Genomic DNA, 13,565 nt, shown 5'->3' with positions numbered 1-13,565 from the left:
CCAAAGTTTAACCAAATATCTCAGATTTTCAATGAGAAAATAAACATGCTTAGCATCCCAAAAGCTTGAAAAACATGGTATAAGCTTACTATGCTTGGAAATACATATGAAACAGGATGAAGATCCCCCGTGAACTACGAAAACAGATAAACGAAAAGCACAAGTTCATAAAACACAAAGAACATGAAACCTACACAAGTGTACACGTTTACTCCACACCTTTAGCTCATGAGGCAGTATCTTCTTAAAGTTATCAAACTGCAAGAGATTTCACCTCATCCACTTTTCAGATGTCTTCTTCATTCTTATACCACCTCATAAACCCTTGATCATTTAGAGAGCACTGACACATGATGCATGAGTCACTCATGAAGGTTAGGATTTTATTTAACCTAGACGCTCTTTCAAGAATTTATTCATCAATCTTGGTCAGAACTTTCATTGGCTCGAGTGGAGGGTCTTCAGTAATTATGCAATGATATATGTTGAGCACTTTCAACTTTTTTAACTCCTCCAAGATAGAGCCAGAGCAGGTTTAATAGAACCATGCACCTCAGACTCAATACTTCAAAGTTTGGAAGAAATGAAGCCAGTGCAGATGCAATGAGCATATCACAGGGCCTCACAACTTTGAGCATGGGAAATTTTTTGCAACTCCTTCCAATTTCCTCGATGACACGTGCAAGATTATTTATTCTTGGTTTCGTTAGTGATTCAAGATCTTTCCATATATGAATAGTTTGCTTTTTAATTTTCTTCAGAGAAGGCAGAACAAGGTGTTTAAGTTGTGGACACCTGAAAAAGATGAGATCTAATTGTCTATCTTATTCATTTGTCACATTAATTTTTCTTTTCTAAGAATAATGGAAACTCATAGGGATCTGATATCTCTAAAACGTTGCTTGTTGTTTGGTTTCTTGATTTAAGTGATAATTACAATACTATAGAAAGATTAAAGTTTATAGGGGGAAGACCTCTTGGCAAAAAAGGTTCACTGATTGTCGTTAGCATACAAATTGAAGTTGAAGATCAATGTTTGTATATTTCTACGACTGAGGTTTAAGAAAATATTTAGGACTAGGGTCAATTTTTCTTCAGACGAACTGTTGACATATACGTACGGCTTCAATGGGATTCTGATGAAATTCGATTGCAACACGGACAAGTCCAGTGTTTTCCAGAGAAGTGGATCACAACAAGCCAATCACCATGCACGACAGACTTGAATAATTGCATATATCAACTGAAAAAGTTCAAAGGACAAGAGTATCGTCCGCAAGATATTAATATCAAGGTCCTCCCATCTCCTTACAGGAGAATCTCCATTTTCCTTAACAACAACTTCAATCTTTTTTTCTTTGTTTTTCTAAAACTCCATAAAGCTTCAACCTCCTAAACTCTTGTAGAAACAACAAAGGTGATTGTCTTTTTGCATCACACCATAAGAATAAAAAGTCAAGCCCTGCAATACGATGAAACATATAAGAGTGTACAAATACGTCCGAGTGGTACTGTAACTCTTAAAATTTCAGAAACTAGAAAATATAACCCGGAACAGTTGGTTGCAGTTAACAACAGAGAATATGTTCTTGCTGGCATAGATGATAGAAGTTTCACATTTCCGATAAAATAATCATTACTGAAAGCAAAATCATACAAAAATGGAGGAAGTAACATTGATTTGCAGAAAAATTTCATGAAGAGGAAAATTGAATGTCCAAAGAACAAGGGTTGAAAAGCTGAAGGCTTGTTGTATGTTTTGAATTGCAAGACAAATACAAATTAAAGAGAACTGGTATGGTCCTTTTGTAACCATTCTGCTCTACACGAATTAAAATTTTCAATGCTACTTTACAAATAACATAAATGGAGTGATATGTACATTGAGGATTCATATAGCTATTATTTTATGTGCAAATTAAATCGTTATATAAACAAAAGGAAAATTCAATAAATCAAAACCAACCTTGGCAAATAGTTAAACATCAATAACAAGAAAAAAACATATTTTATCACACCACACTTAATTACTAGTAATTGAAATATTTAGAAAACCTTGAAATCAGATTTTTACGAGCAAAAATCAAAGAGTTCGAAAAGAATGTGCATCGAAATTTTTTAACACCCACAATAACTTTTGTTATCAAGATACGACATAAGTAAAGAATTAATCAGAAAAACAACCATAGAGACTGTAGGAAAAAGATAAGACAGAGAGAGATTTAGGACATGCCTTTAGATTGTTTATTCACTTCAGTGTGCGCAAAAAATATTGGGTGAAAATAGTGGGATGTTAGTGTGCTTTGATAAGGAGGAAGAGTCGTATATATACAAAATCTTGGTCAAACAGAAATTGAAATGTCATCCACCTGTAAATATATTCTGGTCAACAATCTTTAATATTTTTTCCTACTTTCCCGTCCTACATGTTTTTTGATAAACGACCAAAAAAAATCTAACACATGTAAATTGATTCTGGTCAAGAATCTTTGACAATTTTTCCTTTTTTTTCTTTCCGACTTGTTATTTGATAAATGATCAAAAAATCTAAGTGAGTGACATTTGTGACAGTTTAACACTTCAATCATTGAGCATTGTGGACAGTTGTTGTTAACCTTTGAACTATAGACCACATGATATGGAGAGTGACAATCAAAAAGAGTATTAATGTTGACCTAGTACACTATGTGAGGTCCATCATCTTGTCAGATTCCCCCCATTTAGTGCATCTCTATTACTTGAATGGCAGCTTATGCAAATTGATTACAGTAATTCTATCTAATATAGAATAATATTTAATGTTTCTCTATTCTCGGAGAGGATTTTAGTAACAACAAATACTGTCTTTTTGAAGACTTAAGAAACGTAGATTCTCTAAATTACTTGACTTCATCAAATTTCTTCAACTTATTACTCTCGTAAAATTCTCAGATTACACAATCTGTAATCCTTTTTAAGTGTCTAATCGGTAAAGTGACCAACTAAACATTTAATAAAGTTTTAGTGTTGGGCTCACAAGTCCATGAATTTAAAGAACATTGGACCCTTACTGTTATTTATTATACACATTAAATTAACATTGAAAGATTATGTAGTACTTGTTATATAAAAAAGATATATTTTGAAAGATGATATTTTGTCTTTGCATATTCAAGCTATTTACCTTGTCTTTCAGTTCCCCATAAAACAATTTAAATCGAAATCAATCAACTACATCCTTAAAATGAGATTAGAGGAAGTTGTGATAGAAATAATTGTAATGAACATGCATTCATAATCAGGAAGAGATTTAGTCATTTGAAATATATCTCAATTGATTTTACATCAACATTAAGTGATGCAAATGAAATTTACACAAAATTAATGATGTATCTTTAAGTATTTGTAGCATTTCCATTTATAAAAGGAAAAGAGAAGAAAAAGAAATCTCCCGAATGGTATCCAAGAGTTCTAATGAGTATTTAATTGTAATAAAAATACATAATTCTTATGTGACAAATAGGATTTCTTCTTTTCTAAAAAAACAAGATAAATGAGTTATATGAGAGTTCTTAAAGTCATACTCTAAACGAAAAGGACTTACAAATGTCCCAATGTATTGTAAAGGAGAAAAGACTCACAATAGTCCACTATTATTTCGATTTAGACTCAAAATGCTTCTATATTTTTCAAATGGTTCACTTTCAGTCAGAACCTTGCTATGGTGAATTTTTTAACAGAGACTAAACTTCATATGCTTCTCACATGTTTCTTATCCTTATATCTAGCCTCCATTCTTCTCTTCCTTCTTAACTTAGACTTGTAATCTTGTAGAAATGCAGCACTATTATAGTCTTGTAGAAATGCAGCACTACAGAAAAGTTGATTTCTTATGCTATTCTCTACAGATATCTGAGCCATATTAGACGTTGATTCTGAATTTTCATTCATATCACTGCCATATGCGTATATAACACGATATATGCAATATACAAAGGGACACGCTTCTTTGCCTTAAATTAGACTCGTTGAGCAAAACTTATTTGCTGACCCAATGAGCATATGACCCCAATTTATATTTGGCAGAAAAAAGAGATTAACATGTTGTTTCGCCTTGCCACAAAGCCAGTTCCACCTAAAGAAGGGAAAACTAAATGAGTATGAGAGCTTGAGAAGAAGTATATGATTAAGGTCACATTTAATGTATCAATAGACATCTAGAAGTACGGAGGAGTAGAATGATACACGCAATACGAAGATAAGAGAAGATAGTACCTCTCTTCTTCTGAAACCTGAAGAAGTAAAAGTCTTCATCTCAAATTAAATGCTAAGATTTGTCACCTTGCTTGGAATAATACGTCATCATGAGCTCCTTAAATACTATCGTAATCCATTGTAAAACCTTTGAATCAGATGTAGGACAGACTAAAACCCTGTTTTAATCAGAAATTGAACCCTATCCATATATTGATTTTTGAAAATTAATCAAGATGCAAAATCTAGCTTCGAGGGTATGATGCTCTAATAAGAGGAACAAATATAGTTCATGATGGAATGTACGCATCCACTAGTGATCACATGAACAGGTCACCGACAAAATAAAAGTGCAGAAAAATACATAGCACAATGTAAATCAGGCACAAGAATTTACGTGGAAACCTCTTTTCTCAAGGGAATAAAATCACAACTTGTCACACATTATTTTTAAACTATTTTCACTGATCTTCTCAAGCAAAAGTGAAACACAGTTTACACCACAACAATGAGATTAATCTCCTAATCTCAAACTAGTAATACCACTATTACTTAAACGAGCCTATACAATGTCTGTATTGCCCACTATACTATCCCTCAATGATTAATATAGACTTTTAAAGTAAGACACAAAGTTACCCCTAGCTATGCTCTTACAAAGATTCACACAAGTTTTGGAACATTTCTAACACAATTGAAATGAATCCTACAAGTTAAGCACAAAAAAAACAATCAAGAATAACAACAGGTACGGAAAGCACTCCTTCCGTTGATCAGGTCCTTGTTGTATGTTTAGTTGTGCTTGAATTCTTCCTTAAAGATGACCTTCTCTTTTTAAGCTTATGAGATTTTGTTTGTAAAATCTTGAGTTTGTGTTTTTAAGAAGAGACTATATAAAATCAACACAAACTTGTCGAGACAAACTATTGACTGAAGGCCTGTTTTTAGAAAAGATGTGCACCTACCACATCAGAGGTGACAACTTTTTTGATAGTTGCCTTTTCACCTTTTAATGTAAGCAATCTTGAAAGTACCAGGTCCCTTGCAATGTTCTTTGTGTGTCCTTGAAGGCTTACTGGCTAACTTCCTCCTTTGAATGAATGAATTTACTATGGTGTTAGTCATGTTGAAAATATCAATCATAAAGAGTTATTATCGATTGGACAAAACAGCCTCGTCCATTTTGATTGGTTCAGTATGCTAGAACCTCACCAACCATTGACAAGGTAGATTTAGATATGTACCCCATCATGCATGTGATGGAGAAAACTCTTCCAGGGATCAGTCCCTGCATGTGGGAGCCATTGAAACAAACAGTCTCGTCCGCTCTTCCTATTGGTGTAGAAAATTGCACTTTTCACCTACCACCTGATGTGAAACTTTACAGTTGTACCTCATTTGAATCTCGACGAGAGTACTCTGTAAGAGAACATATCTCTGAATTTTTTGAGGATCATCAAAACACCTAAAATATAACATTTTCTTCCTTTTTGATGTTGACACACAAATTATCCTCACACTGAGTTTATTCATTCATTTCACTGTCATTATTCCCAATAACCTGATTCCTCGTTAGATATCTAAGTTTGTTAAACAATCAAAACTTAACACCAACTCTAAAATAACAGTTCATTCTATGATACCATGTTAGAATTAGACTTGAAAAAATTCAATGGAGATGCCCCGGCGTAATGACAGAGATAAAAGAGATAACAGAAATAAAATATTCATGGAATTGAGAATGATTGATGTATCAAACTTCAATTCATAAATGAATCATGTATTTGTACTTACACATAAAATTTCTCAAAGTAAAACTACTAGTCTACTTAGCTTTGGGAATCTTTTGAACCATCCAAGCAGCTTGTCTGAGATTTACAAATTGAGTTGAATTCTAATTCATCGGAACTATGTACAAATCTTCAGTTAACAAAAATAATTTGAGGGTTAAATACAAAAATTAGAATATAATAGAGTAACATTAATAGCCCTATAACTACCAATTGAATTCATCTCACAAGCACATTCAAATTATCAATTGGTGGGTTCAGAACAAAGTAAACCAGACTTAGGCCTCATTTTTTGTATTAAGATTAAGACGCATGAATCTGAATATACATTTGAATATTAAGATATGCATTAAGATTTAGATGTGTAAATCTGAATAAACATCTGAATATTAAGATGTTGTCTTTGAATCTGAACACTGGATTATTGGTACCGTTTATTTTCAATATCTGAATGTACATATGAAATTAAACGTTATATAAATAAACTATTATAAAAACCTCATTTTCGTTAAATAATTTTTTATAGAAAATAATATTTTGAACATTCTTATTGTAACAAGGTAATATGATTTATCTATTAAGAATTTAACAATAAGTTACACCACCATTAATATGACTATTCTTTGCACTCAAAAACATTGAGAATCTAATATAATGCAATGTAAAATAGTTTATGTAGAGTAGTAATATAGTGTTAATGAAAACATTTTACTTATAATGAACATTTGTTATTGTTATCGATCAAATAATTAATATTTTCTTATTTTCTGGAATCGTACTAAATATTATATCATGAAGTGTTTATCAATTCAAATATATTGGTTAAAAATTTATGATAGTAACAGAGGTATATTAAGTTAGTAAGAATAAAGGAAATTATAATGGGTAAGCATGTAATTAAATAAGAAAAGAACTTTTATGAGTTGTTGTGATGTAGTTGAATTAAGATATGAGTCTTATTTTTTAGTCTGAATGGTGTTAAGAGTGTGTTAAAGATCTTATTCATTCAAAAGTATTCAGATCCTTTAAGAGGCTTCTATGAAAATAAAACAAACAAAATTAATAATTCACTCATCAAAAACAAACATACTGAATGAGGTGAATCTGATTGATTAAAATTCAAACCCCCATTAAGAGCAAACAAATGAGGCCATAATATTTGGAATAACATGAGAATAGAACAAATCAGAACAAATATAAGAATGCCCGAAGGGCATGTTTATTAAGCCGAGACAGTAACAGGGCAGCTCTCCTTTGGCGTGTCAGCTAAAATATACAATTGCATGCCAATAGAGAATATCCCTATCACTGTTTCGCTTATATATTCAAGAATATATTTTCATTCACCGACTCTCCATTTCTTCTTCCTCTGGTTCACCACAGCAGAGACTTCAATGCTTTTATAGGCATTCCTTCTCAGTTTAAGAGACGGTATAAACCCTTGGAGAGAATCAGCATATCCTATGTGATTTTTGGTTCTAGTTGTCGTCTGCGAATATCTTCTTCCATTATGGGATTGCTTTTACTAGAGTAAAAAAATATAGTAACTTTCTTATCCGTTACAGTTTCATTTACTGAAAGCAACTCCTTTAAAAATATTTTCATCAGATTCCGTCCGGAAAAAGTTGATCCTGCATGATTTTATGCCTTTTAAGTGTCTTGCCTTTTGCACTCAAGGAGTGAAATACAACATATCCTTTTATCATATTCCTTATTTTTTCTGTTCTTCCTTTCTCTTTTACATTTCTATGTTACATTTTCTATTTGGTTTTGATTTTTAGTATCCCAGCGCTTTTAGAGGCCATGAAATGAAGAGTGATGTTTCATTTGCCTGACATAAATAAAGATGGAATAAGGTGCGTGTTGTGTTCTCTCATAATAAAAGTTTGAAATGTATCATCATTTGTGCCAGTTTACTCTGAAGACATTTGGGCTGCACAACTACAACAGCACATAGATATAAATACAGATGTGATGTGGGTATATGGGTGCATAGGTTTGAGGTAAAGACTTGCTGGAGCAAGAAACTAGGATGGTGATATACTAATGTATTCTTATGTAATATTGATCCAGACTTGGACTCCAATTGTCCAGCTTCATTATACTTAAATGTCTTACGTCATAAGGACTGTTTTTTGTTTCACAAAAATTCGTAACTAATACCATACCTTATGTGTTGAAAGGTGCAAACAAATCTTAAACTTCCACAGATAATTAATTAGTTTGCGTTAGCGTGATATGCAAACTGGAAAAAATGATGACACATTTGAGTAATATGAGAGAACTCAAAAGCGCCATCCAACTTTTATTTTGTCGTTCTACACTTTTGCTAAGTCAATTTTGTACCCAAAATTCTGAAAGACTTGAGATCTAAAAATTTTACTTGCCTAATTAAGTGAGACTGTCACTAGGAAATAGAAAAGCCATGCAAAGGCAAAAACGACCATACATAGAAATGTCAATATGGAAAAAGAAGAGAAAAATGAGGAATATGACCAAGGATATGCTGTAAAAGTGTCAAGTGCCACATTTCATATAGTCACAAAAAGTACCTAATTTAGTAAGACTAGCATTTGGAATCCGAAAAGCTACAAATTTAAAGGCTAAAAGGGATATGAAAGTTCCCCATTTTCTGACCCTAGAAAAAGCAAGAAGACATACAAATGGAAGGATATGCTGATTCTCCATGGGTTTATACTTTATATCGTCTCTTAAACTGAGAAGGAATGACTTATATAAGCTTGGAAGGCTCTAGTGTGATGAAACAGAAGCAGAAAAATGAGAAAAAAGAGAGTTAGTGAATAAAAATATATTCTTGAATTTATAAGGGAAACGGCATGGTAGGGATACTCTCTATTGGCATGCACTTATATATTTAAGCTGACATACCAAAGGAGAGCTGCCCTGTTACTGTCTCTGCTTAGTGTATTTCTGATGCAATACATACTGTATCCACCACTAGTAAGTCACTATATTGTTTTCTATTGGCATGTGGTTACTGTTTTTGCTTAATGTCATAAATCTAATTCAAAAGTTTTTTACATACTCTATCCACCCATCTGAGTTAATATGTTCTTCTCTAAAACCTAAAACTAAATTTCCAGCAGGGTGGCATAATGTTGTGAACCAAGTTAACTCTATCAAAGAGTATGATCATTTAGAAGTGGTTAACAAGGTTGGGCCAAGTAAAATATTGAAGTTGTTATATTCTAGGTGATTTTGATGATCATCACAAATGCGGGGACCATGACCCCGTCAGAGTGTTCTTGCCAAGATTTAAATGAGGTACAACTGTAAAGCTTTCATATCAGGTGATAGGTGAAAAGTGCAATGTCCTACACCAATAGGAAGAGCGGATGAGATTGCTTGTTTCAGTGTCTCACAAACAAAGGGACCTGGTCCACTTTTAAGTTCTCTCGTCCATATCCTTTATTTGGAACAACTGTAAAGTTGTCATGTCAGAGGTTGGTGAGGCGTCAACGTACTACACCAATCAGAATGGGCGCAATTGTTTGTCCAACGGTCAATAGATATTTATGGTTGACTTAGTCAACATGACAAAAAACAATTAAATTCATTCATCCAAAGAAGGAAGTCAGCCAACAAGCCTTTTCAAAACTCACAAAGAAGTTTGCAAGGGACCTGGTCCCCAAAAGACTACGACGTGAAAAGGTGAAAGGACAACTGTCAGAAAAGCTACCACATCTGATGCAGTAGGTGCATAACTTTTCCAAAAGCATGCTTTCAATCAATGGGATGGCCTCAACAAATTTGTGGTTATTTATATTATCTTTTTCCAACAAACACAAATTTAAGATTTGGCAAACAAAAACCAAAAGAGCTTAAAAGAGAAGACCATCTTCAAGGAAGAACTCAAGCACAACAATACATATAACAAGGACCTGATCAAGAGAAGAAGTGCTTTCTGTACATGTTGTTGTTCTTTAATGTTTGTATTGAGCTTAACTTGTAGGGTTCGTTTCATTGTTTGTTAGAAACGTTTCAAACCTGGTTTGAGTCTTCTAAGAACTTAGTTAGGAGTAACTTTCTGTCTTACTGTAAAAGTCTATATTAATAAGTTAGGTTAGTGTAGTGGGCGGTGTGGTATCCGCTTAGTTGAAGTCTAAGTTATCTAGGGGTGTTAGCTTAGTGGGCAGTGTTGTATCTACTTTGGCTCGTTTAAGTAATAGGTGGTATTTCTTAGTGTGGAGATTAGCACGCCAATCTCGTGTTGTAATCATATCTTACTTTTTCTTGTTGAAGATTAGTGAAAGCGGTTTGAAAAGTCCTGTTGAGAACAGGTCGTGGTTTTACTCCTTTGAGCAAGGAGGTTTCCACGTAAAGTTGCTTGTTGAATCTTTACTTTCAACAGTTATTTTACTATTCGTTATTGCAACTGTGTTGAGGACCTGGTCCTATCGAAATCTGTGGATGCATACATTCCAAAATTTTGTATCAGAGCTTAGACTCTTTATCTAGTTAACACCAAGAGAGAGATTCTACAAGGAATGGCGACACCAGAGAATGTGCAAGGAAGTCAGTCATCCACAAGGCCACCTCTTTTTGATGGTCAGTTCTATAGTTGGTGGAAGATTAGAATGAGAGACAATCTCATGACTGAGGATAGTGAAGTGTGGGACATAATATGTAAAGGTCCTTATGTGCCAACCATGGAGGTTAAGTTTGGAGAGATAACAAGAGTCATTCCCAAAACTAGAAAATAGTATAATGACTCTGACAATCAACTAGTTCGGAAAATTACAAAGCCAAGAAGCTGCTTACGTGTGGCATTGGAATGAAAGAATACGATCTGGTCTCTTCGTGCGAATGAGCCAAAGAAATTTGGGATCTGTTGAGAACCACCTTTGAGGGCACTAACGAAACAAGGAAATCTAAGTCAAATTTCTTTACTTCTCAGTTTGAAAGTTTCACCATGGAAGAAGGAAAATCAGTTCATGAAATGCACACAAGATTCTCCACCATCACCAATGAGCTCATGTTTCCTTATGAACATGTCCCAGTGTGCAAAGAAGTCTCTAAGATACTGGAAATTGTTCCTAGATCTTGGACAAATAAATTTTTGTTTGTTGATGAGACAAGGGATCCTGAAGAGGCGACTCTAAATGCACTATTTGAGCATCTTCAAGCTCATGAGATGCATATAAAAGGAAAGGGTCTCATATTCAAGGGTTAGGATATAAAGGTAGATCTGACTGGTGATGTTGATCAGGTGGAAAACGTTGAAAGGGAAAAATCACTAGCCTATAAGATGTCACAGAGTGAAATTTATGAAAAAGAAGAGTCTGGAGAAAGTGAAGACAAAGAGGATGACCTTGTCCGTCTCAAGATAAGCAGAAGAGAAGCTTTCTTTCCGGGCGGTAAAGAAGGATCTTGCTGCATGGGAAAATTTCTCAAGTGTTTTAGATGATTCCGAACACAGAGATGATGCCTTTAAGGGAAAGTCAGATGAAGAAAATGCTGATGAAAAGGTAATTTTATCTTATTTCAAGCAGAACTTGAATACCTTTTCTACTAGTAAGTTGAGAAAGATAGTTGTTGTATTACTTGATTTAATAAATGAGCTGAGAAATGAAAAGGATCTCGTAAACAACAGTCTAGACATCTTTCAAGAAGGAAAAATTGCTTTAGTTACCCAAATATCTGATATTGAAAGTCAAATGGTTGTTCTAGAAGCTGAAAATCTAGTACTAAAAGAAAAGATAAAAGGGGCGACTACTACCATTTTTAGAGGAAAGAATAAGGCATGCAGATTGCAGCTGGAGCTTGAGAATAAGCTGCACACTGCTGAAATGAAAATGAAAATTCTGTTACAAAGAAATCTTGTGTTAGAGAGGGACCTAGTCCATGTAAAAGATGAACTGAAAAAATCTTTCCACTGGACCAATTCCTATAAGATTCTTACAAATCTGATCGGTCAAGACAACAGTAGTAGAGAAGGGCTGCGATGTGACAAGATAAAATCCCCCTACAATCCTCGAAACAAAAATGCTCCTGATGCTGATAATCTTTTGTTTGTGAATTGTGGTCAAGATGGAAATCTTAAGAAAGAGTGTCCAATTTTGAAAAAATTTGAAGGAAGTTCGTCAAACTATTCCAAACAGTGGAATAGACTGAAGAAGGGACCTGGTCCTACTCAGGGTTCTAAGTTGGAAAAATCCAGTCTGCCTTACTGAACAAAAGATATTCTTATCACTCCGTTATCAGCTTACTGAGGACCCCATCTCAAATTGGTTCCCATGGTTAACCAGTGATTTTCTATGCAAGTGAGAGGAGGTAGTATCGGTTAGTGTGGTTTATGAATAAATGGATGAACAAAACACATTATTGTGAAAATTACAAAACTTCCTCTCTCTCTCAAGACACTTCAAAGTGGAGGTGTCTCATTTGGCGATGGCAAGAAAAGCATATATTTTTTATGTCAATGGTTGAAGTACAATCTTTCAAGTGTTTCTTAGATTTGTGATGAATGAAATAATGATAAGTTATTACTAGAAAGAATGTGTGATCACAAACTTTCTCTCTCAGGCGGTGATCTTGATAGAAAAGAGATGCAAGAACATGTGTATTGTTGATCTCTTTACTGCTCATTGTGACAGTCTCACTGAACTTAATGCTTAAGGTAGAATGTTGAGGTATGATTCAAGAGACGTGATCCTGAGTGTTGCTTTGCTGCACAAACCTGTGTCAGGGGACCTGGTCCCAGTCTGCATAAAATGATATTTACAGATGACGAAGGTTGTGATGATGATGTTAATGAAGCAGATCAGACCATCCTTCAGGTAAAATATGCAGGCTTTTAATCTTTCAAGATTCCTCGGGCTGAAGTGATGAATGTAACATGATTTGTGACAAAAATGATGATATTTAATAGTGTATTCTCAATGATGTTGAAAGAGTGTGTATTGGATACTCTTAATCCAGCAAGACTTATCCGATGTGTAAAATGTGTGTATTGAAAAAGATGTTCATGCGATTTTTGATAAGTCTAGAAGAATTGAGAAGTTGCAAAAGAAGAAAAATCTAAGATGGAAGGGTTGCTTCACAATCAAAGAGATGGTCTAAATAGTGAGGTTGCTGAAGAACATTGTCTTCATGAATCCAACAATCTCAAGGAAGCTGATGCAGATGATGAACCTTATGAGGGACCTGGTCCTATAGATAGTGCTGAACAAAGATGGTGCAATTCAAATTGATAAATTGAATTCTAAAGGTGAGAATGATGAAGCTGATCAAGTTGAAATAAGCAAAGTATGACAATCATCTGCCCAACAAGATGATAGGGCGTCCAAGTTCCGCTTCAACAATGGCTTCAAGTGAGAGTCTGTCCCACTCATGGGTAGTCTATTCTAATTGAGCACGATGAGAAAATTCTTCTCAGAGCTACAGGTTATGCAAAACTCAAATTGTTAACCCCTTTATTCTTACTGGAGATTTTCTGATGAAAAATGTTTTAAGTGTAAAGAGGGACCTGGTACCCCAAGAAAAATGATGAAGTGGAAAAGACGATGTTCAAAAAGGGAA

At 34.2% G+C, this 13,565-nt stretch overlaps 1 pseudogene; it reads right to left on the bottom strand.

Annotated features, from left to right (window-relative positions):
• Nucleotides 1-253: 253 nt before the first annotated feature.
• Nucleotides 254-3,900, bottom strand: LOC107030132 (annotated as a pseudogene).
• Between the last annotated feature and the right edge of the window lie 9,665 nt (nt 3,901-13,565).

This window comes from Solanum pennellii, chromosome 9 (genome assembly GCF_001406875.1).
Source record: "Solanum pennellii chromosome 9, SPENNV200".
In the NCBI taxonomy this organism is placed as follows: domain Eukaryota; kingdom Viridiplantae; phylum Streptophyta; class Magnoliopsida; order Solanales; family Solanaceae; genus Solanum; species Solanum pennellii.
This window is presented reverse-complemented; position numbering and strand designations above follow the sequence as displayed.